The sequence below is a fragment of the Rhipicephalus microplus genome, chromosome X (genome assembly GCF_043290135.1).
Source record: "Rhipicephalus microplus isolate Deutch F79 chromosome X, USDA_Rmic, whole genome shotgun sequence".
Lineage (NCBI taxonomy): Eukaryota > Metazoa > Arthropoda > Arachnida > Ixodida > Ixodidae > Rhipicephalus > Rhipicephalus microplus.
This window is the reverse complement of record NC_134710.1, coordinates 134154107-134179569: the sequence shown is the minus strand read 5'-3', so window position 1 is coordinate 134179569 and position 25463 is coordinate 134154107. Positions and strand designations below refer to the sequence as shown.

General features: G+C 41.1%; 1 protein-coding gene and 1 long non-coding RNA gene across 6 annotated transcripts in view; one reads left to right on the top strand and one right to left on the bottom strand.

Annotated features, from left to right (window-relative positions):
- Positions 1–1684: 1684 nt before the first annotated feature.
- LOC142775767 (uncharacterized) lies at positions 1685–9116 on the bottom strand. Its single transcript, XR_012886997.1, has 2 exons — positions 8992–9116; positions 1685–6890 (listed from the first exon to the last, which is right to left on the bottom strand). It is a non-coding gene; the product is annotated as an uncharacterized LOC142775767 (long non-coding RNA).
- A 102-nt stretch (positions 9117–9218) lies between these two features.
- Positions 9219–25463, top strand: part of LOC119176510 (uncharacterized) — a 133386-nt gene continuing 117141 nt past the window's right edge. Inside the window, exons 1-3 of one of the 5 annotated variants that reach the window (XM_075877766.1) lie at positions 9305–9347; positions 13914–14127; positions 24158–24311. The gene's annotated coding sequence lies outside the window, so the exon portion shown is untranslated. The other 4 variants (XM_037427831.2, XM_075877767.1, XM_075877768.1 and 1 more) reach the window with 4 other exon arrangements.

The following is a 25463-nucleotide window of genomic DNA, read 5'->3' as shown; positions in this document are numbered from 1 at the left end:
CGAAAGTGGTAACACACGCGCGCACATACAAAAACACGCACTCTCTCTGTCTCCATGACTCACTCAGGTCCATGGAATAACGATTGAAAATGACATCAACCAAGCGCTTTGAAGCGTTTGAGTGCACTGGCATTGACACCTACCTTCTTTTTGAGTGACCTCGGCACTGGCTTGATGTAGCGTCGCGCGAGCGAGTCCCCCCCCCCCCCCCCCCTTGTTTTTTTTCTTGCCAGCGAAACTGCTCAACCTCATTCAATGTAGTTTACGCTACAAAAACAGCCAGGTACATTTCAGCACAAGATAACTTGAGGATCCTGAGGATATTGGCTAAATTTCACCCTCTCCCACTGCGATAAAGGGTTACCAAAATAAAGTGCCTCTTGATGATTAGTTGAACAGATGATTTACACTAATATATAGGAGCTCGAAGCTCCTAGAGCCCATACTTTTTCTCAAACTTTTCATGAGAATTACATGGACCACCTAGTATATGGGATGACGTTGGGATAATCCATAAGTTGGCTCACGCTGTTTGCCGTCTTGCTTTCACCATCTTTGTGCTACTGCCTAAATCGTGGTAAACTAAGTTCCCGCGAAGTGTTTGCTTTAGGAAATCCTTCATTTTCGGCAAGAACAGATTTCTGAATGCAACGTAACTGCACGAACACTCAGATTATCGAGTAGCAGCACAATCGAGCTCCGCGTCACACTTAGTGGGAAGGCGGGAGAGAGGGCGGTTATGCGTATTCGAAAATAATAAGGAATTGTGGCGGCACCCACATAAGAGCCACACCTCTGAGCCCATGTTCACGTGTTCTACGAATGTCTTTTCCAATACTCCGTTTCCTACATCAAGTGCAACGCTGGGAAGGTTGGCGAGAATTTTTACAATGAATGCGTTCGCACTAAGAACTAGTACAATTATTTTTGCATCTGAGACATGATTTATTTTCTTCTCTCTGCTTTGTGGGTCGGAGATAAAAACGCCCCGTTATACGGCTTGTCTTGGTTCTTATTTCTTGATGTTTTACTTTTAGCCTTTCGCGACGTTCCGCAGGCGCGTTTGTGCCCGTCTCGCACGAGCGTTTACAACGATGAAAGTTAAGCGCGAGACGCTCGAAGTCACACGTGTTTCTGGCCGAACTTCTTGCATAGCTTTCACAGCGTTGCACCTGATGTACATCTGTTAGCGTAGGCGTGCACACGTGAGTACACAACGGGCGCACCCGCCCCCCCCCCCCCCTCCCTTGTCCCCTAAAAGTCGGTGTGCGAAGTCTGTCCCGTACTATGGTGTCTAGAATGTGCACCCATACAATGCATCGATGGAGTGGGGGGCACTCTTTAACCATTGACTCCCCTTCGAAGGGGAACCCCCCGCACGTGTATGTCCGCCAGACGACGCCAGCGATTCTAAGATTATCAACGAGAGTTACATAGCACCCTGGGGTCACTTAATGGTGATTATAAAGTAACATCTATGGTATAAACATGCAGTGGCTGCATAGAGTATAGTAATTTACTAATTTTCCTCATTGTATAGAATATCGAGTTCGTGTAGCGTAAATTGTGCACTAAAACTTTTACACGCTATCCAAGATTTATTTCTTTTCTGCTATATCAGTTGCCATTCACTGGAAAAAGCAAAATACACTTCAATCGGTGATTTACGAATGTACGAAGAATATTCGAAAAAAAGCTGATGTATTTCAATTATGCAAGTGTAATTGTTACACATGTAGATACATGTGTCAAAGAGAATACAGTGTACTAAAAATCATGTGTTGCAATACTTCGGTCTTTCTTCTTCCTTTGGTGCCATATGCATAGTTTTATTGTGAAAGAGTCGTTGTAGAGTATTGTGCCTGCGAAAATGACGTGACGTCTCAGGATGGGACTGATCGGTAAATATATGAAGCGCTTTTGAGAAGAGGTTTCATACGAAATGGTTGTTTTATTTTTCATTCTCATTTTTTTTTTCTAGCAAACATGGGCATGCCGGAATTTCTAAAGTAATCGGAACGCATAACTTTTTTGGAAGCGATACAGATACAGAATCTAGTTTTAGTTTATGCTTCTGCTATATCAGCAGGACCTATTTGTTCCGGAAAGTTGTAGGTTTTTTTTTTATATTGACTTACAGGCACCGTCAACAAGTTTGCCATATAGGTTGCCGCCACAGTTTTTCAAAAAATAAATTGGCATATCCTACGTACCATAATAATCAACGTTATGCGAAGCAGTGCGTAGGGAAGGTGACCATGTTGCAATTTTTATATCGCGAGATGTCATGATATGACGCTAAATATATATACAAATCTTGCACGCACAGACACACATTGCAGATGTTTGTATAATCACAATTAACGTTTCACGACCATTGGGGTCTATTTGAAAAGTAGTTCTGAGACCTGGAATGGCTTTGTGGTAAAATGCTTGAATGCCATGTATAATGCTTGGGTTCGATTCCTGCTGAGACCTTGACATTTATTCTTTGAATTCGTCGGATCAACGTTGCCGATGTCAAGTTTTCTTAACGCTCAAGTGTTGAAACTGCTCCTATGTGTTCTCGTCGTTGCTGGGTAGATTCTAAGTGTCGATCACCTGTGGCACATACGCGCATACCAGTAGCACATACCCGGCCGCAGATTTGTGCCACTCTCTAGTGGAAGGTATTATAAAAGTACTCATGTCTTGACTATCGCGTCATATTCATGAAGTTATCTTATCCTCCTATACTAATTTTGGTTCACGCAATCACGAGAGCACCTAGACATAAACGACTAGATAGATAGATACGCTGATAGACGCCAAAAGTGTTTTCAGTACGCACAGAAATGCTTCGCATCAAAAATGTTCGTCAGTGCTATACAGTATATGTATCAACACTATTTTTTTTCTTCATGTGGTCATTCTCATAGGCGTCGAAGTCAGTTTATTCTTCGTTGACCATACAGGCTTACTCTAAAATTCTCGGCCATTACAAAGTTTGGGAACGTCCACCGAAAATACGGATGTAGAAGTGCGATCTGTGTGACAATATTTCTGCGAATAAGTGTGCCAGTTCCTTGAAGTGGTGAAGGGACAAGAGGATGTACCAGAGTGGACTGTGAGCATCGAAACGTTGGTACGAATGTCAAAGTATTGATCAATAGTTAGCTCAGAGCTGACGGTTTCTTATTGTATTTTGTGGTACTTTTGTATTTTGTCGGGTATGTGAAAGCTGAACAGTATTCATATGCAAGGCAAGAAAGAAAAAAAAGAACATCGTGTCCCTTTTGAAGCAGCACTTCATACATATAATTCTCACGGCATGTCGGCGTCCTTCTTTTCACAATTTCAAGCCTCACAGGCATGAAAGAACTCAAAGGAACGCGCAATTTTCTGGCGTACCGAAACCATTGGCCACTTGATGACACCGCCCCACCTGCTGACGTGGTGCGAGTGGAAATGATTCATTACTCAGCCCTCATCCTTATACGGTTGGTGTTTGTTACGCGCGGCGACTAAACTTACCTTGTGAGGCAAACTATGAAGCCTAGAGATATAACCCATACCTGTTTTACCCGTTTCATTATGTTTAATTGCGCCACATGGCGAACGTTTGAACTGACATAAAACAACTTGATTTTTCATTTAATAGACGAAGCTTCCACCAAAAAAAGCCTGTGAGATTTATGATTTATTGAAAATATTTAGCTTGAAGCACTGAGTGATCAAGTTAGTGAGCACAAATAGATATAAAACACAATATGCATCTACTAATGTGCAATATTCGTTGGTAGTTAGCGTTTAAAAGAAGAAAAAACGCGAGTTTCTACGGAACTGGCCAGCAGAAAAATTAACTACATTCAATGCTGTCTTGGGTGTTTCTTATTAAAGATAAAAGAATTTTCTCTTCATAGTATCACAGAAAGAAGCCTGCTGCTTCATTATATAGAGGTTCAGAGTATCAGCTTGTATATTTTTGTCGTTTCATCGGTAATGCGTGACTAAGTACAGCCATAAACTGCCCCATTGACACAATAATAATTTATTAAGTTTTCGCCAGAGCACTAAGCGACTTTGCATGGAAAACAAGTCTAATGTAGTCTACATAGCCAATAAATATTATGGTTCTGCTATGTAAAGGAAAAAAATAATCCTATACAAACTTTCATTATTTTGTCCATTCTCATTGAAACATAAATAAATCACTCATTAGTGTATGTCCAATATCTCTTCATAAAAACCTTTAATGGCACTTTGTCTAAAGGCATAGTAAACTCCGCTTTGTTACGTTGAACAGCTTCGCCGTACTCGCAGTACAACGGAGGCTTGTACAGCAAAAATGCTTTTGTTGCTCTCACTATTTTCATTGCTACTACGTAACGCTTCCGACCAGGCATTAAAATCAGATGTCATTGAAAAGAGGGGATAATAAGCTTTCTGAAATAGCCCAATTCAGCCCAATTCAGTTTTCTTTGTGAAGTGCAGCGAGCATAGTGCACCCGCAAACAATGCGTAAAAAGCGGAGCGCTTGAGCGGAGATGCGGCCTTTGGTGAAGTTAGTAATGGCAGAGCGAGAGTCGGACACGATTGTGTGACAGGTGGGGTCTAAAGGCCAGGGCAATGGCCACTTTTTCAGCCGTCTCAGCAGTGGCAGTAGATACACTGGTGGTGTGGTGAAGGACTCCATCGCGTGAGGTAACAGCCACAGAACTTGTGCCATGAGAGTATTGAGCTGCGTCAAGAAATGTGACACCAGGTACTTGGGCAAGGGCTTTCATGATAGCTGCAGCCCGAGCTTTGTACCGGGCCCTCCCTGTTATATTCTGGATGCATGTTTTTAGGGATAGGATCCGTTTCAAGGCATAGTATCCATAGGGCCCCAAGCAGTTCCTAGGAATAGGAACTGTATGGGGCACTGTTCCTGATAATTGAAGCCAAGCATAGAGAGAATAGAGCGTCCCGTTTCAGTGAGGGTGAGCCGTTCAATCTGAGAGCATTATGTTCGGAAAGGGTGTTGTGATCTACAAGTTGGCTGGCGCTTGCTTGTAGACCCCTCGTATGAGGGTGTCGAGTTTGTGTTGTTCAGCATCGTACCAGTAGAGGTACGCAGCAACGTAGGTAATGTGACATAGGACAAAAGGACTGCACGAGGGGAAGAAGGTTGTGTTGCTCAGCATCGTACCAATAGAGGTACGCACCAACGAAGGTAATGTGCCATAGTACAAAAGGACTGCACGAGGCGGAGAAGGCTTTCTTCTTTGAGCCTATCTCGTGAGTTAGATTTACATTTAAGAAGATGTAGGCTGTTTGCTTTCTTATGTGATTCTTAAAAGAGAAAAGAAGATAAAAGTGAGCCCCGTAACTGTCTGCATCAGAGAACGACACCTCAAGAGTAGCTCACGAGGGATGGGGGTAAGGAGGGATTAAAAGGACAGGATTAAATGTATAGAGATATAGAGGGGGGGGAACGTGGCACAGGGACAGCGACACCCAGAACCAAGGAGAAGATAGGAAAGATGGACACGGTCGCAGGAGTCCGAGGACGGGGCACCACTCAGCGAGAGCTCTTGTCGGCGGCAGGAGATGGCGTAGGACGAGCCAGTCCGCCAGAGCTGCACTGTGGTCGGATATTGCGGGGGCACAACCGGTCGGCACGAAATACAGAGAGCGAGTCGCTGTTTTGAGATTTCGCAGAGATCTTGCTGAAAGTCGGTTGAGATAGTGAGGCCAAGGACCCGGATACTAGAGACGTGCGGGATTGGGCTGCTATCTCGAAGGTGTGGGGTGATGGTGTCGCTGCGTCGGTACTCGAATTGATGCTTAGGGGGGTGTCCCCGCTGTGTGGGCTTGTAGAGAAGAAGCTTCGATAGAGCCGGTAAACAGCGCAGTCCAGTTTCCTGGAGATAGGCCTCAGACGTGTCAATCGCTGTCTGGAAGGCTGATTCCACTTGAAGCCCAGATGGTCATGTCGTCGGCGCAGATGGTATTTTTGATGTTGTCGAATTGCTGTAATTGTTGGGCTAGGCCAATCATGACTTAGTTAAAAAGCATGGGGGAGATGATGGGGAGAAACCCGGAGGCTTGCAAAGAGGGTTAAATTTAAATTGATGACAACACAGCAAGCAATGAAAAAGAAAATGATAGGTGTATCCTTAAGAGACAAGAAGAGAGCAGGGTGGGTAAGGAAACAAACGGGGGTTCCGAATATCACAGTTGAAATCAAGAAGAAATGGATATGGGCCGGGCACGTAGGCAGGATAACCACTATCATTGAGGGTAACTGACAGGATTTCCAGAGAAGGCAAACACAAGAAGGGAAGACAGAAAGTTATGTGGGCCGATTAGATTAAGAAGTTCGGAAATATAATGTGGCAGCAGAAAGCACAAGACCGGGTTGATTGGTGGATCATGGGAGAGGCCTTTGCCCTGCAGTGTGCATAGTCAGGCTGATGATGATGATCTTAGTGATCTGCGGTTTGCTGATGACATTACCTTGATTAGTAACTCAGGTCACGAATTACAACTTATGATTACTGAACTGGTCATGGAAAGCAGAAAAGTAGGTCTGAAAATTAATATGCACAAAACTAAAGTAATGTGCAGCAGTTTCGACAGAAAACAGCAGTTTCCGATAAGTGGAGAGATGCTGGAAGTTGCAAAGGAATATGTCTACTTAGGACAGGTAATAACCGCGGAGCTGAACCATGAGAGTGAAATAACTAGAAAAATAAGAATGGGGTGAATCACAATTGGCAAGCATTCTCAAATCATGAATGGTAATATTCCACTAACCCTCAAGAGGAGGGTACATAACAGCTGCATCTTGCCAGTACTTACCTATGGAGCAGAAACATGGAGACTTACAAAGAGGGTTCAGCTTAAATTGAGGACGACGCAGCGACCTATTGAAAGGAAAATTATGGGTTATAAGAAGAGAGCAGAGTGGGTCAGTGAACAAACCGGGAAGACAGAAACTTAGGAGGGCCAGTGAGATTAAAATGTTCGTACTTCGCAGGTATAACGTGGCAACAGAGAATACTTAAACCTACTTTTGTTTATTTTTGGGCTTATTTTGTGGGTGTCCTGCTTTTGTATATAAATGATTATTTAAAGATAGGGAAAATTGAACTAAATTAAAGTTAAATTTTCTTCTTCTGTGTGTGTCATGGAAAGCCCGTGCGTGCGCTGATCCAAAGACAGATTTTACCTGCTCCAATGGCTGCTCCAAAATGCTGGAAGGCTTTCCCACCATGCACTGCCCTTGTGATGTGACAGCTTTCGCTGTAAAATGCGTAGCATCTGCTCTATTGCATGTCGCAGGGCACCTGGTCGTGTACAACCAAGAAATTGCCCTCTATTTATTTCTTAGCAAGTCTGAGCAAGAGCGATTCACTGACTGATTAAGTCAAGATTGATTTGTATTCTCAGTAGAATTTTCGTGTTCTGTAAAGCAGTCTCTACCCGGTTCAGGACTTATTTAGTAATAGCTGAAGTGGTGACTTCAGTTCTTCACCATATCACATCTCGTTTTAGTCCTTGGAATGTCTGCTGGATGGCGGTACTTGTATATGATGAATATGTGATGAAAAGGTGCGAGATGGCAGTACTTGGAGTGTTCACTAAATGAACAAACGGATAGACTGACATACAGACAGATGGACATGCAGACAGATAGACTATCTGTCTGTCTACCCGTCCATGCATATCTATCCGTCTGCCTGACAGACAGACTGATGGACGGACGCATAAACGCGGCCAGCGGATGATTCACGGTTTGCCGATAAAACCCTTCTAAGCTTCGCCCCACTCATCATCATTCACGCCGTGGATATGCTGTGATTTTTTTCTACTTAATGTTTGACACGTCGCACCACTTCCATCTTTGAAAGCCTGAAACGGAAAAGGGAAAACTTGACGATATTGAACTTCGCCTTATAAAGTAGAACCCGATAGCGTAATCAGGCCCTGCGCGCATCGACTTCTCAATCGCTAGCGTGCCTTCGGGTCTCAATGCAGATTTCAACCATGCCGCATGTAAACGAACGACTGGGCGCCTAACATTAACCTACGCAGCTGCTGGTTTTGTTAAGGCATTTGGAATTGATGATTAAATATATCTGAACACTTTGTAATGGCATAGCCTCCTTTATACTTTAGTGGGGCTATGGTAATGGCTAGCCCCACCGCGGTGGTCTAGTGGCTAAGGTACTCGGCTGCTGACCCGCAGGTCGCGGGTTCGAATCCCGGCTGCATTTCCGATGGAGGCGGAAATGTTGTAGGCCCATGTGCTCAGATTTGGGTGCACGTTAAAGAACCCCAGGTGGTCGAAATTTACGGAGCCCTCCACTACGGCGTCTCTCATAATCATATAGTGGTTTTAGGACGTTAAACACCACAGATCAATCAAATCAATCATCAATCAATGGTAATGGCTGGACCACACTCGTGGTGCCACATGTCTTGACGCTTGGCGCGATTATATATACGTTTCGGCCACGTAATAATTCGGGCGCCAAGGAGACTTTTGTCCCTATGCATAGCATGAATTTATCTTTTTTTTTTTTTCGAAACACTCTTAAGCAATAGTGTGAATCTGTGGTCACTCGCTTGCCATGCAGACGGCCTGGGTTCGGCTATTAAAAAAAAAACGAATATCCTGATTTTTCTGTTGCAGACAAAATGATGATTTTTTGCTCACAACAAACGACGCCGCCGCCGCCAACACCAGAATTCGTGCTAAACGAGCTCTTCAGCGCTATCGCGTTATAAGAAGCGGGCATAAACAGTCCCTGAAAAATATGCCTGACATGTCGGCCAACTGTCCGTTGTAAATATTCCGAACCAGCGCCGGGGGGGGTCTTCACCGGACGCAGCAGTCCGGTGAAGGCCTGCCCAAGCCTTCCAGCATGGCTGTGGTAGCATGGTTTGGCTCACATGCTCTTAATAATCATACCTAAGCGCACAAGTTCTCATTTTACAAAAAGCAGTTATTCATGTACGTACTACTTCATCTGCACTGTAGCCACGTTCCAGGTGCGAAAACAAAACGACGATAGAACAGAACGACGACACAGAGACAAGAAGGATACGAAGTGTCCTTTTTGTTTCTGTGTCGTCGTTCTGTTCTCGCGCTATAACTATCGTCATGTCATACCAACTAGCCCAAGCTGCCACACTTCTAAGCGAAAACAAAACGGCGTTCATGCAGGCTTCGCAATAGCTGCGCCATCTACACGCAAGCTAGCGACATTCGAGCAATCTGAGACGTGTTGTTGAACGCCATTTGCAAAACAAAACAAAAAACACCATGCGCTGTTAAAGATTTGTTGCGTGGTCTTCAATTTGTTGACTCTTCTACGGTACGTTTTCCTTATCTTCGCACTTACCTTATTGTGTTTTGATTGAACAACACAAATTCTAGCGTTTGAGCATGCCTGTAGCAGATTTCGCGTAGCGGATGAATATAGTGTGAAAGATTTCGGTCGGGCGGATTGATACGTTGTTCATGCAAATATGGCGTTTCGCGCGTGGACGCTGTCGTATCGCGAGTTCTCTGAATTTCGCGCTTAAGTGGAGTCGAGACAAATTGCTTCTGGGCGCCGCATCTCCTCCCATCTGACAATGGCTCGATGTGGGTTGCTTGCCCTTTATACAATACAGGGGCATGTGTCTTCAGTAGTCGGGAGTATTGCGACGTCTACGCATTTTCATATCAGGAGCTTTCTTGCCTGAAATGATAAATAAAACGATGCTGCAGGCTCTGTTTACAGCAGGTATCCTTACAAACGACGTTACTGGCAAATGTTATTTGGCAACCTAGCGCAGCTTTTTCTTTTCTCATCTCTAAAGTACTTTTCGCTTAGTTTGCCGTGGACTTTTGTTATGTGTCTTTTTTCGTTTTTACCTTTGTCGTTTTATTTGTTCTTTGACGGGGTAGGCGAGAAACGGGAGGTATTGTCTGTTCGCGCAGATTGAATGTGTAGAACCAGAGAACATCTATGCCAACTATCGCTATGTGGGCGAGCATGTTCGATAGCTTTTGTGGTTGAGTCACGACGCGGGTCACAGAACACATAGGAGTAAGCGATGACCGGCTTATGTTTGGTTATCCTGACTTGTTGAAATAGTTTTCTTCTTTTTTAAATATATTTGGTGCTTTTGATATTTATTTCGGCCTTCAATTTGTGTCGTATGGTGCATCACGTACCCGCCCCACCAGCTCAATTGGCTGGGTTTTCATTTTGTCCCGTGGGGAAGTAGTTGCTATTCACTTTAGTTTTTACGTCGGGCTTTTAATGCAGTAGGCGCGTCTGTGACAAAAACAGACAGCATTATATTATGTTCACATATTTAAGCATTAACTACTTTTAGCTGCACATGTTATAGTCGAGAGGCAGACGTTTTATTTCAGTAATACGTGACAAGTCGGCTGTGTTTTTGGCCTGCCTACTTTCACATCTACGTTGTTCCTAAGGGCCTATCTTCACACTGTTTACAGGTTTATATGACCGAACATAAAAAAAAAAAGATGCATATAACTGTTGATGAAAAATAAACATTATTATTATTAGTTTTATTATTATTAATTGAAAATACAGCAGTACACTGACCTTTATGTTAATTCCTGAAGGTATGTACTTTCACCTAGTGCATGTCTGTAAGTAGCTTGTATCATGAATAGTTATTTAGAGGCCTACACACATTGCACAGATAACAGTACACTCTTTTCCTTGGCATCATTGTCTGTTAATCTTTGTTAACAGCGTAATTATGTAAGACTGGACGTAGCATTAAGTAGCTGGAGCACCTTTGCGCATGTTCTGTAGAGGCTCAAGTCTTTATCACGTTGCATTATATGCACATATTCTTCAAGGCTTGCTTTTGTTGCTAGTGATGTATACTGTCGTGGAAATCTGAAAGTTGAAGGTCTTGGGATGAACACTCATAATTTAAGGTCTGCCTAGATTATTTCTACAGCTTAGTTTGTAGGTGTGTATATTACTAATGATTTGTTTTATATAAGATAAATTGTCTTAATTATGTAATGATAAGAAAACATTGCTCTAGACGGTTTCAAGATTGTGATAGTGTCAGCAAGCATTGTGCCCCCAAAACTGTCAGTCACGCCATTTATCAGCTCCTAATACTGAAACCACAAAAGTGTTTTCAAGTTGTTTCAGGGTAAGGAAAGCCTCTCATATGTTTCTCAGATAAAAGGAAGTTGCATAAAGTTAAAAAAAAAATCTCTTACTTTTATGTAGCCCAAAAGAACAATCATTTGGGAATATTTTGCTAAATAAGAGAAGAAAAGTAGAAAATCAGCAGGCTACTCATTAAGGCTCTTCTTGCCTGCTGATACTAGTGGGGCAAATTTGTGCAACAAAACCGAATGCTGTCGAGGGCTTGTTAGTAAACAGTGAAAGGGTCTATACACTTTCCAATCAAGAGATGTTTGCTGTAAGTTGGTTTAGAGAATAGAATTCTTAATAATGTCACCCTCATGATTTTTTTTAAATACATGTTCGCTCTTGTAGAGCTTGCACTCTCGTGATTCAGTGAGCTCGTACTCCACTTCTGCTGTCGATATGGTAATGTGAGGGTTTCAAGGAGAGTTATCATTGTTGGTACCACTCTCACTGAGTTTTAGTACAAAAGTTAAAAGAAGCGAGAGATGGGGGACATCCTGAGTGTACATGACATACCAAAATACCAAAACTGGTAATCTATCTTCTATTGTGGAGTTATTTTGGTTATATGAGTAGAAATTGCAGTTCAGCAGCTTTGGCAGCAAGGAAGCGATTTCGTTCGGCTTTTTCCAACACTACTCTTGTAATTATGACGGAAATGTTAGAAAAAATTTATTAGTTTTTATTGGTTGTATAATTATTTTACTAAGGCAGAACATTTCTGAACAAAGTAATTGCATTTAGTATCTTTTCACCCTATGAAGTGAAGAAGGCTGGTATAAGTTCACTAATATGAAATCCCGAGCAAGCACACCCAGTATGGTGAAAAATGACTTGACAATATTTGGAGTGGAGGACCTTTCTCCGTCATGGATTGAAATTCAACATGCCAGCTGAGAAGCTGCTCAGAATAAAGAAGTTGCAGCCATGCTTTTAATTAAAGGCTTTATTGAATACACATGCCTTCACTGTTTCCATTCGCGCTCATTGGGTGAATGAAAACAGGGAATAAAACAGTGAAGATGGGGCGAGAGATGAAGAGGTCGCATATTTAAATATCCCGAAGAAGGGAAGAAGGGTGCTTGCTCGGCTAGAGGTGCTTGTTCATGATTTTACAGTAATGCCTAAACTTCTGCAGTAGGTGAGCAGAGCCACCTTCCTTAGCGTGTGTGGCATAAATAGCTCCAAATGTTATGCATACCAAGACTGCTATCCACACTATAAATTTGTTATCTTCAGGAGTAGTTGTACATTAACACTTTTTGGGCTGCTGGTGTAGGAGCGAAGCTCCTTAGGACCGTACTTCGCTGTCACCGCCGAAGGTCCCAGTGTTGGGCAAGCGCGCTGAGCAAAACAATAGGTACGCGCTCCTAGGAAAAGCAGGGAGCATGCTTCGCACACAAACTCGTTCAGTTGTTTCCACCACCAAGCACAGCAGACGCTCTCCCCCCTCGCTTTCCACCCCACCACCTTCATGGAAGCCAGCAGTGAGATCAGGCGTATAGTCATTTGCGTCCCATTTCTAAGGAGCTTTGCTGATCCATTGCATTCGTCATACAACAACTGCTAGTTTTTTACTAACATGTCTCTGTTCCTTATGTTCATTTCTTATGCAAATTGCACTTTTATACACACCTAAGCATGAATTAGATGTGTAAAATTATATTGTGTAACAGGTACTCCCAAGTGTTACTATGAACTATTGAACAAAAAGTTGCAACTGTAGCAAGAATCTGTACTATAATAGACTTTTATTGATGTTGTATGAATGCCCATCTGTTACCAGTCTTTCTTGTGGTGTGACTTGCCTTTGTCCTGCAGTGGACATAAGATATGCTGCTGCTTATGATGATGATGACCACACTTCCTGTCTCTTCGGAAGACCTTTTCAGTGACATCGTTTTTTCAAATCATGCGCAAGTTTACTTGTTTCGAGTCTGTTTCAACAGTGATGTTCCATACTACGCCAAACAATTCTCATTCAGAGACATGAAAATTCCCTATTTTGGGGACTTTTTCCTGCAAACGTTCGCGAAATTCCCAGCATATTTCGCTGCACAACAGTACTAATTTCTGCACCCATCCATGCACACACATACTATAATTACATGTGTCTGACATATTGGCGACTTTTGAAATCATGACTAGCCTCTCCACTGCCACACAATGAAAGCATGACTTTATTAATTCATATGCTGTTAGTACACTGAGTAATAGTGCACTAGAAATTGCTCCACATAAATATCAGAAACAAATTTCAAGAGCTGTGCTGGCCTGGTGCATGCACCAGAACCGATTACAGAAGATGAAGGCGCACTGTGACCGCTAATTATCGGTTGTCGGAGCATAATTTAGCCATTCCTAAAATTCCCTGTAATATCACAAAGATTTCCTTTTTCCCTTTGGCTCAAAATGACAGGCGAAAATTACCCAAAAAGGGTAAAATTCCCTGCATGGAACATCACTGTGTTTCAAGAGTATTGGTGTTTCAGAAGAACTTGGGATGTCTGAATTTTTTTTTTGTCTTCTAATTTGAAAGTAGCTCCTCATAAATGAAAAAGAGGAGTAGATAGGCTATAAGACCTCTTTCAATCTAATACCTGATAAAGTCGTGTGGTAAGCTGCATGAATTGCACATGTTTTCGGTCGGCTACTGCTTTTATGGCCACCTTTTAGAGTTATTATACCTTCTTCTTTTCTGATCCTGCTGTGGGTTGCTGCTTGAAATTAATTGTGCAGCATCCACCAGAACGACGTATGTAACTGCGCGGTAGTAAACACGGACGACAAGAAGATACAAGGACAAGCGCAGACTATCAACTGTGTCGTATGGTGCCATAGACCATGTGACGTATGGTGCCAAGTATGCCATAGACAAGAAGTACACCGCACCGGATCTTCTGGCCATAGTGAGACGTGTTTCAAGCCTTGCTCCACAAGAAGACTGTAACAGGTGCGTGTCTGAAGGAGTTGATGTGCTGCAGCAAGTTAAGCCGTGCGCAAGTAGTCTTCCTTTAAGCAGGACAATTTCACATCTACGAGACAACGAATTGTGCGTGGTGCCTTCGGATAAGGAGGGAGGCTTCGCGGTCCTCAACAAAGACTTGTACCTGAAGAAAGCTGTAAGTGCGGTCACATCCGTCTTCCAAAAGTGCAGTGGTATTGACCTGGTTAAAGTCAAATCTAAGGCGAAAAAACTGTGCACGAAGCTTAACCTGTCTGAAATAGCAAGAAAGATAGAAAAAAGTGAGAAGTTGGCCCTAGAGATGTTTTTTTCGGCAAAGACACACAAAGTCGACGTGCCATTTCGTGTCATTGTTACAGAGAAGGGTTCTTGGCAAAACGCCTTAGGGATGTTTTTGCAGAAAAAGTTGAAACTTTTAGAGATTAATGATCCCTTTCTAGTCAGGAATTCAAGGGTGGTCACTGAATTCTTCAAAGAGTATTCTAACTACACTTTAAGTGCTTTTTCCATAGATATCAAAGATTTATATTATTCTCTCCCTCGTGACGCTTTGTATTCATGCATAGAAGAATGTGTTGATCTAATGGGCCACGTAACGTTCCAGAATGCAGCTGGTGTCAGTGTTAGCAGTTTTCTTGACCTGCTAGCTACCTATCTGACCTCTACCTATGTAGAATGGAACGGTGATGTTTATCAAAATAATGGCGTGTCAATAGGATCTTCGATTGCACCGATTCTGAGTGATTTGTTGCTTGCGAAGTTCGACAGGAACTTGAAAGAGCGGCTGTGTTGCCAGGAAGTTGTGAGGATTTTCAGGTTCGTCGACGACTACCTGGTGGTTTTTAAGTGTGAATCTGCTAGAGTAATGGGGTTGTCATCTGATGTCATTGAAGTTTTTAGTGACTGCTTGAGTCCACTCGTACTGACCCATGAACTCCCAGTGAAAAACTCAATTCGCTTCCTAGACATGAGACTTTTGTTCAGCGTGAATCACGCATGCTGGATGTATGAGCCTCGCGCTATGAAACCGCTTTTGCCTTTTAAATCAGCGCATAGCAAATTGGTTAAGAGAGGCATAGTGAACTCCTGCTTCACTAATGCCCTGGACAGATCATGTTTCCATATGATGGAAACAAGCTTCCAAAATCAAGTTGAGCGTCTGAAAGAAGCTGGCTACCCGGATTCGCTTCTCATTTCTGTGGCAGAAACAATAAAAAAGAAGAAAAAGCCCAGAAGCAGAGAGAGCACTAATGACAGAGACAAAAGCAAACGTGACAAAGTCGCGGTAATCCCTTACAAGCACCAGCTATCTCACAAGATAAAAAAGCTCGGACAGCGCATGGGCGTAAAGGTCGTTTTTTCGGCACCTTACAAGCTCTCTCAGCTAGCCAAAATGACATGTGTAAACAATAGGCCCAAACAAGCTTGCACTGTCAGGCATAAAACCCAGTTTGTCAGATGTGACATGAATGTAGTTTATAGAATTCCGCTATCTTGTGGTGCGTGTTACATCGGGCAGACTGGGAGATGCCTAAATGAGCGCCTGCGCGAGCACGCACGCAATGTGCGCACTGGCAATGAAGGTTTTTTAGCTCAGCACGTCAGTAGGTGTGGCTGCCTTGCGCAGTTCGAAAGCACGGTCGTAATGTTCAGGCACAAAGACGATCATACCCGTATGATTGTCGAAGCGGAAAAAATGGCACGGGAACCAGAACACTGCGTCAGCAAACCGTCGTTAGCTCTTTTAGATAAAGAGCTACGGTATCTGGCAAGTGGCGCACATGGTCCTTGAATCTGCTTTTCTCAAACGTTCACGTTTTGTCGATTGTTAAGTGCTAAGTCATCATTTTTTGTAGATTTTCGTGTTTTCTGTTTCTGTTTCAGTCATATATATGTGGTTTGTGAAAAATAAACCTTCAGTTGATAGTCTGCGCTTGTCCTTGTATCTTCTTGTCGTCCGTGTTTACTACCGCGCAGTTACATACGTCGATCATGAATCACCAACTCGCCCAATCGTCCACCTTGATCCACCAGAAAACATGGTACTGCCATAGTACAGTACATTTTGACGTGTGCTTTGTTACAAATACAATGCTGCACGTGTAGGGCCTCGCCTCCTACCATCCACATTTCATGCAATAAAGCTGCATTTAATTTACATCATGCAAAGTCCTATGCTATATACTAGGGGAACGGATCATGTCATGTATGCTTCATAATGAATTGGCTGATAATACATTTTTGATAGTCCAACATGGGGCAGTATGAGGTTCCAGAATATGCTACAGTGGAGGGCCCTGAAATAATTTTTACCCTCTGTTGTTTTTTCAATGTGTGCCTAAATCTAATTGAAGAAACCTTTTTTGAATTTGCCCTATTGGGATGCACCTGCTGACATACTAAATAATCTCAAAACCTTTTGTCCATCTACATGATGTCGCACTCACAGAGCCCTGACCCTTAGAGGTGGTGCACCTTGCAATTTAAATAAAAATAAGCACTAGTGCCGTCTCTGGAGCACTGTAAGTTGATTTTTAATTCATGGAAAACCCAGAAGCCATCATAATTCTTGATGCTTATTTGAAAATCCAAGCATAGCATCTTGCAGTGACTAATATGTCAAAGCTTTGCAACATGGTATACAACATGGTATTTTGTGCAAGAAAGACAGAAATGATTTCAAGAGATAATCTGTGGCAAATTCAAACGAAATCAGAATTGACTGTTTTGTTTTTTTTTCCATCCATAATCTGTCAAATATTCAATACTTAGTGAATTTTAAACTTTGATATGTGGGGTTTAACGTTCCGAAAGCACTGTATGATTATGAGAAACGGCGTCGTGGAGGGCTCCGGTAATTTCGACCACCTGGAGTTCTCTAATGTACACCCAAATCTGAGCACACGGACCTACATAAATTTCACCTCCATAGAATTTTAAACTTTATTCCAGAACTTTAGAGTAACAGTCAGGCCTGTAGCGTGGCTGTAGTCAGGGGGGAGGGGGGCCTTGTGGCTCGCCCCCTTCCCCAAAATTTGGATAGGAGTGTGTGTTTTACAGAAAACATTAATAGAGAAGAGGTGTTTTTTAAAGGCCTTCAACAGGTAGCCCCCCCTCTTCCTCTGAAAATTTCCGGCTACAGGCCAGATAACAGTGCATAAGAAAGAACCTTCAGGTAACAAATCGTGCATGAAGTCTATCACAAGAATAACTCAGTTCTACAAATCATTTAAAAGAATGACCTAAAAAGGCTTCATTTTGACGGTGTTTCGAAGCTGACTGTATTTTTTTTCCTTCGTGTTATGACCTTGTGAAACAAAAGTGAATTAATTTTATATCCATGTACAATATTGTGCAAATAAAGCACAAAAAGTGCAAATGGGCCGAGAACTACTTTTTTAAAAACAGCATTGCCTTGAAAATACACATGAAAGGTGGATATGCCATGCAACACCAAGAAAGTTGATGTGCAGCTAGGCTCATGCTATTGACTTGTGCCATGACGGAGAACATGCTAAAGTGGGTATAGTAATTATTGAATGAAAGGATATTATTGAAAGAGACCTTCAAGTTTGCGGGTGGCTAATATTCGCTAAGTAACATGTTAGATAAGCAAAGGTATAATAAATACGAAAGTCGATTTTTTTTTAACATGTATCAAACTCTGTGGTCCTCGTGAAATTGCACAATCCACTCTTTGCTATCTTTTATCATTCAAGAATATTTTATGCATTGCAGCAATGGTCAAGAAACCGTATTTAACCTGTCTCAAAAACAAATTCTTTCTAATGTATGGATTGTTATGTCGAAATTGCAGTCAGGTGGAATGGAAGAAAAAAAAAGGCGTAGTTTTTGTTTTTTTTCTTTGAGGCTTAGTAAAGCCGGGAACAGAAAAATGCATACAGAATTCATTGACCAAATTGAATGTGAATTTCTAAGGAAAATTGCCTTAAAATTTTGAATATTGAACTGCTTAATTTTCAGCTACTGTTATACAAAACTGAATGCAAAAAATAATTATAGGATCTGGTAAAAAGAGGTTTAATTACATCGACACACTTGACATTGTTACCAGTGGGCATCCTAGGCCAACTGAAGATCTTTTAAGTGAGCAAGATCTGGATAATGTGGCATTTTGTGCCACAGTGACTCCAATAAGGTTGACAACCATTTGTCACCAGATGCGCATTGGTTGTCCTGTCATTGTAGGAGCAAAGTGTAATACAGTGCAGTACTTGAAGGGCCCTGTGACGCTTTTTTGTATGCATTGTGCAGTGCTGGAATCATGTAGTGCTCAATATTGAGTTGAACATGAAAAGAATTATTGACATCAGTACACAGTAAAGGAAGTTATAAGCTGTAAAACTCCAAAACCCCAGCAGACGATGAGAAAAAAATGTTCACTTCCGTGTTTTACTCTGCCACTGATATCAAAGGCAGTTTCCAATCACCGCACGCCTTTTAAAGAGATGTACCGGACAACTCTCCTCGTAATGGCCGTTGCACAGTGCTCCTAGTATCATTTTGCGAGTGTTTTCTCATTTTCATATTTATTTAAAAACTGAGATTCTTTTGTATCTGAAGAAGGGTAAAGAATGCATTTATAATTTTTAGTGCACAATAGTGTGGCATGGCTGGGACCATATGTATTTTATGCGTAGTCGGTCCAATCAAAATGCATGGCCTATGTCACTCGCACGTCGCCAGTTGTCACTTCCGATCACAATATAGCCACTGTGTGTTGAACTTGTTCGATAGTAGTGTGGTTTCTCTGTAGAAATGAAATAACAGTTTTATTTTAGGCGTTGCCACTCGCGCGTTGATATCGGTGCATTTCACAGTATAGAAGAGATCATGAAAACAATGCACTTAATTTGTAATGCAGGGCCCCTTTAAGAATTTGGGAAGGTTTCCAATTAAAATTGTCTATTCATCACAGAATTTTAATAAGGGCATTTCTAAACTTTTAATTATTTTAGCAAGGAAAATATGTTTGTTTAAATGTGTAGCATTTATTTGAGTACTGCTTACGAGCATATAGAAATGCAAACATGTTGTGGTATCTGACGAATAAGAATTTTGTTAGATTCATAGACTGCACATGGATGAGTTACCTAAATTGAATAAATGATTGTATGTTATTGAGTGCTCCATCTGTTCACTCGAGAAATTGTCCTCTCTGAACAGCTCTGGCTTTTCTGCTGCGGAACGATTCAGAACAGTCACTGTCTGAATCATTATTTTGCACCATTAACTCAAATAACTGTTCTCATTCCTTTATTTTCAAGCAGAAGCAAATTTAATGGTCAAGTTTAAATAATGAATTATTGCACTGAATATGAAATCAATAGCAATAGCTACCCTATTTCTTACACTAAAAATTTTCTATATTCTTACTAAAAATTTTAATATTCATGTGCCCTTATGAAGAAAAATGAAGTGTTGACATTAAGTGGTATGTTCATTCGAAGGTTGTATCTGGTTCTCTTCACTGCACTCAGTGCATCATCTCGGCATAATTCGTAAATGTGGGGATACCCTTAATTTTCACCAAATGCCCCATCACTCTCACTCTAATGTGGCAGCAGCATTATGCATCCAAATATGAGCCATCTTGTTGTAGCTTTCAAATGTGGTGTAGGTGTGAACGATGGCTACTTTGTATAAGCAATGCTGTACGATCAAGTTATGTGTGCAGCTGAACAAATCTGCCCCCCAAAAAAGCCAATTCACTCATCCATTTATTTGTTTATTTATTAGTGCAACCTGCATCGCCTAAGTGGGCATTATTGTAGAAGGGTGAGAAAAAAAAAAGCAGTATTACAGTCGAACAAAGCACACGTTCGCGCCGTCGAAAATGGCGTACATTTGCGCAGCTGCTCCTGCGCATTCACAAAAAGCATAAATCTTGTAGTGACAAACAAAAAGCATCAGATGAAAGATCAACAAAACACGCATCTAAATTATTCCATTCGCGAATGGTAAATGGAAAAAAAGAATTAGCAAAGGCACCAGTACGACAGCTGACCTCGTGGACTTTTTTTTTGAGTGATAATTTCTATGTGACACATAGTGTCGCATAGAAATGATCACTGAAAAAACTGCATATATATATATATATACAATAAATTGTATATATGTATAAACTCTTGTAAATACGAATTTTATTACAGAATATAGAATAGAAAAACTTTATTCGCAAGAATTTTCTGCGCTGCTCAAGAGGCTTCCGTCATAAGTTATTATTAACGCATGTAACACTGGAGTTAAAATTGTAATTATTACTGACAAACCGTGCTGCGCGGTTTTGTATGTGTTCAAGTTTATAGATTAGAGTTTGACCATGAGGATTCCATACTGTACAGGCGTATTCAAGGATAGGTTGGGCATTTGTAATATGCAAAGCCTCTTTCAGACTTTTTGGGGCAGACTTGAAATTGTGTTTAATAAAGTTTAACACACCGTTGGCCTTGCCAGTTACGTAATCTATATGCTTATTCCAAGATAAATCAGCAGACAAGTATACACCAAGGTATTTAAAATGTTCAAAACAGTCAAGTTGGGCTCCTGACAAGCTGTAGGACAAGTGAAAAAGTTTGCGTTTTCTGGTAAAACTAAGGAAGCAACATTTTTTACATTCAAACATATCTTTCATGTCTCACACACCTTACCACAATGTAAAGATCACGTTGTAAAGCACAAATATTGTCCATACTGTGTATTGATCTATAAATAACGCAATCATCTGCTTGCAGCCTCGTATTTGATGTTAGCGTCTCTGACAAGTCATTAATATAGACCAAAAAGAGTAAAGGACCCAATACCGAACCCTGTGGCCCCCCGGAAGTTACGCTGGCGTATGAAGAAGACGAACCATTTACTCGCACGGACTGTTTTCTATAAGTTAAATAGTCCCTCAACCAACCAAGAACAGATGGAGGCAGACCTAAAAAAGATAATTTAATGTAATAAAAGAGCATGGGGAAAAATGTCAAGTGCTTTCTGAAAGAAAATCTAGAAATACTGAATCGACTTGATAACCCCTATCATATAAACTTAAAACATCATGAGAAAATTCACACAGTTGTGTAACACATGACAGACCAGACCCAAAACCATGCTGAAATGTACAAAAAAAATTATTTCTTTCCAAGTGCTTTATAATACCACTATATATAATGTTTTCAAGAGTTTTACAACATACACTGGTCAAAGAAATTGGCCAGTAGTTGGCAACATTATTTTTGTTTCCAGACTTTGGTATTGGCAAAAAATTTGCTAGCTTCCAATCAGACAGCAGTTTTTGACCTTCAACTGATTTTGGAAATAAGGTGGCTCTGACTGCAACTGATTTTAAAAATAAGGTGGCTAAAAATGGGGAGAGGGGGAGGAGGGGGGGGTGCTACAGCACTTGCACACCTCTTCAATACGTGATTAGAAATGGCATCCCGTTCCGAATTTGGTTGAAGTCATTCACGAAGAGTGCACACACCACTAGCCGAAATAATAATGTCATACATAGATTCATATTGCTGGGTTGTCGTACATGGCATTTCACCTTTAAATGGTTTGGAAAACACAGATTGAAAATACTGGTTTAAGCAGACTGCCTTCTCTGCATCTTCCGAAAATGTTGTTTCACCATCAGTTATGTCCGGAATGCCAACAGAGTCCCTCTTATTTGATTTCACATATTTCCAAACTTCCTTGGAATTAGTAATCAGCTTTCTTTCCAGGGAAGCAAAGAAGCTATCTTTCACTTCTCTTAATTGCTTTTTTAACCATCGACTTGACTCGCCGAGTTTTTCTTGAACATCAGCAGTTCCTGATGAACGAAAATGCGGCCGATAAAAACAGCCCATCGCAACGTGCTGCGCTTGTAACAGCTCAGTTTTACACCACACGGCTTCGTACGGAAGGCTGGCAATTGATACAGACATGCTTTTTAATCTGTTATTAACCAATATGAAAGCTCCCCCCCTGCACGCATCACAATCTTTGCGATAGACGTTATATGTGAAGAAAACACTTCTGCGGTGTAAATACTGTCGTCGAGCCACGACTCGGGGCCAAAAATTATATCAGCATTCGTAGCAGCTACTAGGTCTAAAAACACATCCTGCTTATTTTTATGCTCCGACAGTTTGCAGCGATGAACACCAATGCTAGCTGATCGTGCCCTTGGCATCGATGCATTTGATGAGATTATTAGGTCTCATGCAGTGTTTATTCAGTGGTTTAATGAATTCAAAGAGAGCAGGAACAACCTTTAATTTTACTGGAAGGTTATGGTGCACTTTTTACAGCCCTTTCTGAGGAAATCATCAGCCCTGCAGCAGTAATGACAAAAATCGATAGACACCTTGCCGTCAAGCAACCTACCCAATATATGGAATTTGTATAAAGTAGAAAGCACCCGCAATATTTTGAAACATCTTCACATGTCCAGTGACTGTGCAAAGTGGATCCCCTGCCTGCTCACCCCAGTTCATAAACAAAACTGCATAGACATTTGTCTCGAGTGAAAGTGAGGCTTAGAAGAAGAAGGTTAAAGCAGGTGGAGCACTGTTATTACTGCAGACAGGACCTGGGTATACAGCGATGACCCAGAGATTAAGTGTCAAAGCATTCAGTGGGTTAAAAAGGTCCTCGACAAATGATGCCTAAAGCTCAAAGATTGGCTTACAAGGCAAGGTTGATCACATTTTTTAACCACAAAAGGATGGACTACAGTCCAGTTCATACAGTGCAGACAGTGAGTGCTGGGTACTACAGAATTGTTTTGGAGTCATTCATGAGAAATGTTCTACAAAAGAGGCCTGAACTTGTGGGATATTATAGAGTTCACCCGAATAACTCAAGGGTGAGCACTGGTTGGTAATTTCTGTCTTGAAAAAAAATTTCAACCATTTCCCAGCCACCCTATAGTCCGTACCTGGACCCCTGCCTCTTCTTTGGCAAGAGAAAGTAACTGGAGGAATGTCAATTCAGAGCGGCCCAAAATGCAGCCACGGCTTTCGAAGCCAATTTCAAGTGGTAGGCGAAAAATGGCTTCACCCATATTTTACAGAAATAGCAGAAATGCTCGGAGTTGTGCATTGTGCTCAGTGGAGAGTAGGTTGAAGACAAAAGTTTAATGAGTGTTGTATGAAATAAGTGTTGCAAAGAATAAGTCCCAGTTATTTAACAACATTCATACGAAAATATAGCATCATGTAGTTAAATGTTTTGAAAGAATTCATCTGTCCCAAAGTTTGTTCATGGTGCTGTAACTTAATGATAGGATGTACTATCAAGTGCACTGTTAGGTTGAAGCTGCTGTTTTAATGAAAACTTTATAAAAATTGTTTAGGTTGTGTAATATGCTTATGAGAAACCTTGTGTTCTTAATGAATAATTCAAACAAAAGCAACATACTAAACAGCTTTGCATGTGCTGGACACAACTTCTCTGATATGGATGGTGGCTCTACTGTTTGAACTGTAATGTTGGCCCACCCGTACAGCATTCAAGTACATTTATGGACAACATAAACTGAAGAGACATAATATAAGATGACATATAATGGTGGCATGGCCTAGCCACTAGAATGGAAAGCTGTGACGACGTAAAGCATGTCCGAGAGTTCCCTACGCTGCTACTGTGTGAATCAGCTGAGTGCAAACATATATTTTGGCTCTTTGCAGCTCTTCATTCTCATGGCTGGGCTGCTCCCTTAGTGCCGCTTGTCTGCTGCTATTTTGTTCTAGCTTAGGCTTTTTGTGATTGTACATTTATAGGATACCAATTTGAAACAGTTACTAAACCATGAAACTTCAAGAGTGGTAAATTTTTAAAATAATTTTCTTAGTTGTATTATGAACTTAATTTTATGGTTTTAATCAAGTGTAGAGCCTATTGGTTTCTCTCATTCTATGTGCATATGTAATAATGCTTTGGTGGAACATAAGTACTCATGCTAGTCTGTTCGTGTTACAGCAGCTCTAAGCACTTTCTCTCCATTGCTCTTTGTACACAGCCACATCACATTGGATACATCTAGTGCAGACTGTGGGCAGGGCATTTCAGTCAGTTCAAAGACTCTTGAAATATTGAACTTCAGGCCCAGATGACAAGGAAAAGACACTGCCAACCTAGTTAAAAGTCCCCAAAGAGGAACGTCCACCACTCAAGTAAGTTTATAGTGAAGGGGCACACATGCAGGAGGATTTAAGTCTGTACCACATGTTATATCATGTATGTGGCACACACACAGATGATATGTTTTAACTTGAATGAAAGAAAGCAAACAAATGGAATGCACATTTACCTGAAATGTGGCATCCCTAATTATGGTATCTATGGGAATAGTAATTATAGAAGTTAATTTAGATTTTGTATAATTTTTATTAGCATCTTATCCTGTGTTGTGCTGGAAGTTTTTAAACTGGCTGTTTGCCTAATTATTACTCTTGGTTTTTTTTTTCATAATCAATTTATTATTAACAATATTTCAAGCAAGGCATTTTGTTCATTGGGTGAAGCATGTATTACTTGCTCTGTCATAAAGCATTGAGCATGTAGTTATGGGTTGTTTTGTGAATGTTAGCAGAGGTTGGTCTCATTGCAGTAAAATGAATTCTTCATTAAAATGAAATATGCCAAATTTGCTTACCTTACTGTTAATGTTGTCTTAGTGAAGAGTATGTAAGTAAATGAAAGTTTCAGTTCTTGCTAGGAGAGACATAGCCAAGATCAATAAAGGCAATTGTTAGAAATTTTTTAAAGTGAAACTGAAAAAAGAATATTTTTTCTTGTATTAGTAAATCACTTACGTAGGGAGTACGGAATTGATTGAAAAAAGAAAAAAAAAACTCAGGACAGACAGGACGCTGACTGTTTTGTAATAAGGACTGACTGTTTTGTAGGAAATCACTCTGATATAATTTCAAAATCACATTGCTTGCCATAAGAAAATGCTTAGTGACCAACAAAATGTGCAAAATATTTTTAAAATGTGGCTGGCAGCACCATTTTGAAGTTCTCAATGCTGCCTTGAAATCTAGAACAGCAATAAAGCAGAATACATTTATTTACATTTTGTGCTTGCAGGTTTATCTCTCCATTATCAGATGGTGCAGAAAACAAACTCTTATGTTTTCATGGGAAGAGTGCGTATGTTTGTAGACTGCAGCATTTAACGTCGTGGCAATATTGATGAAACTTGACCCTTTGCGGTTCAAGACCTTTACCCACTTTCTGCCTCTACTAGTCCGAAACTATTTTGCCAGTTTCTGGTGCCATGAAGAGAAACACGAACTGTGGAAGAAAAACTCGCAGGATAC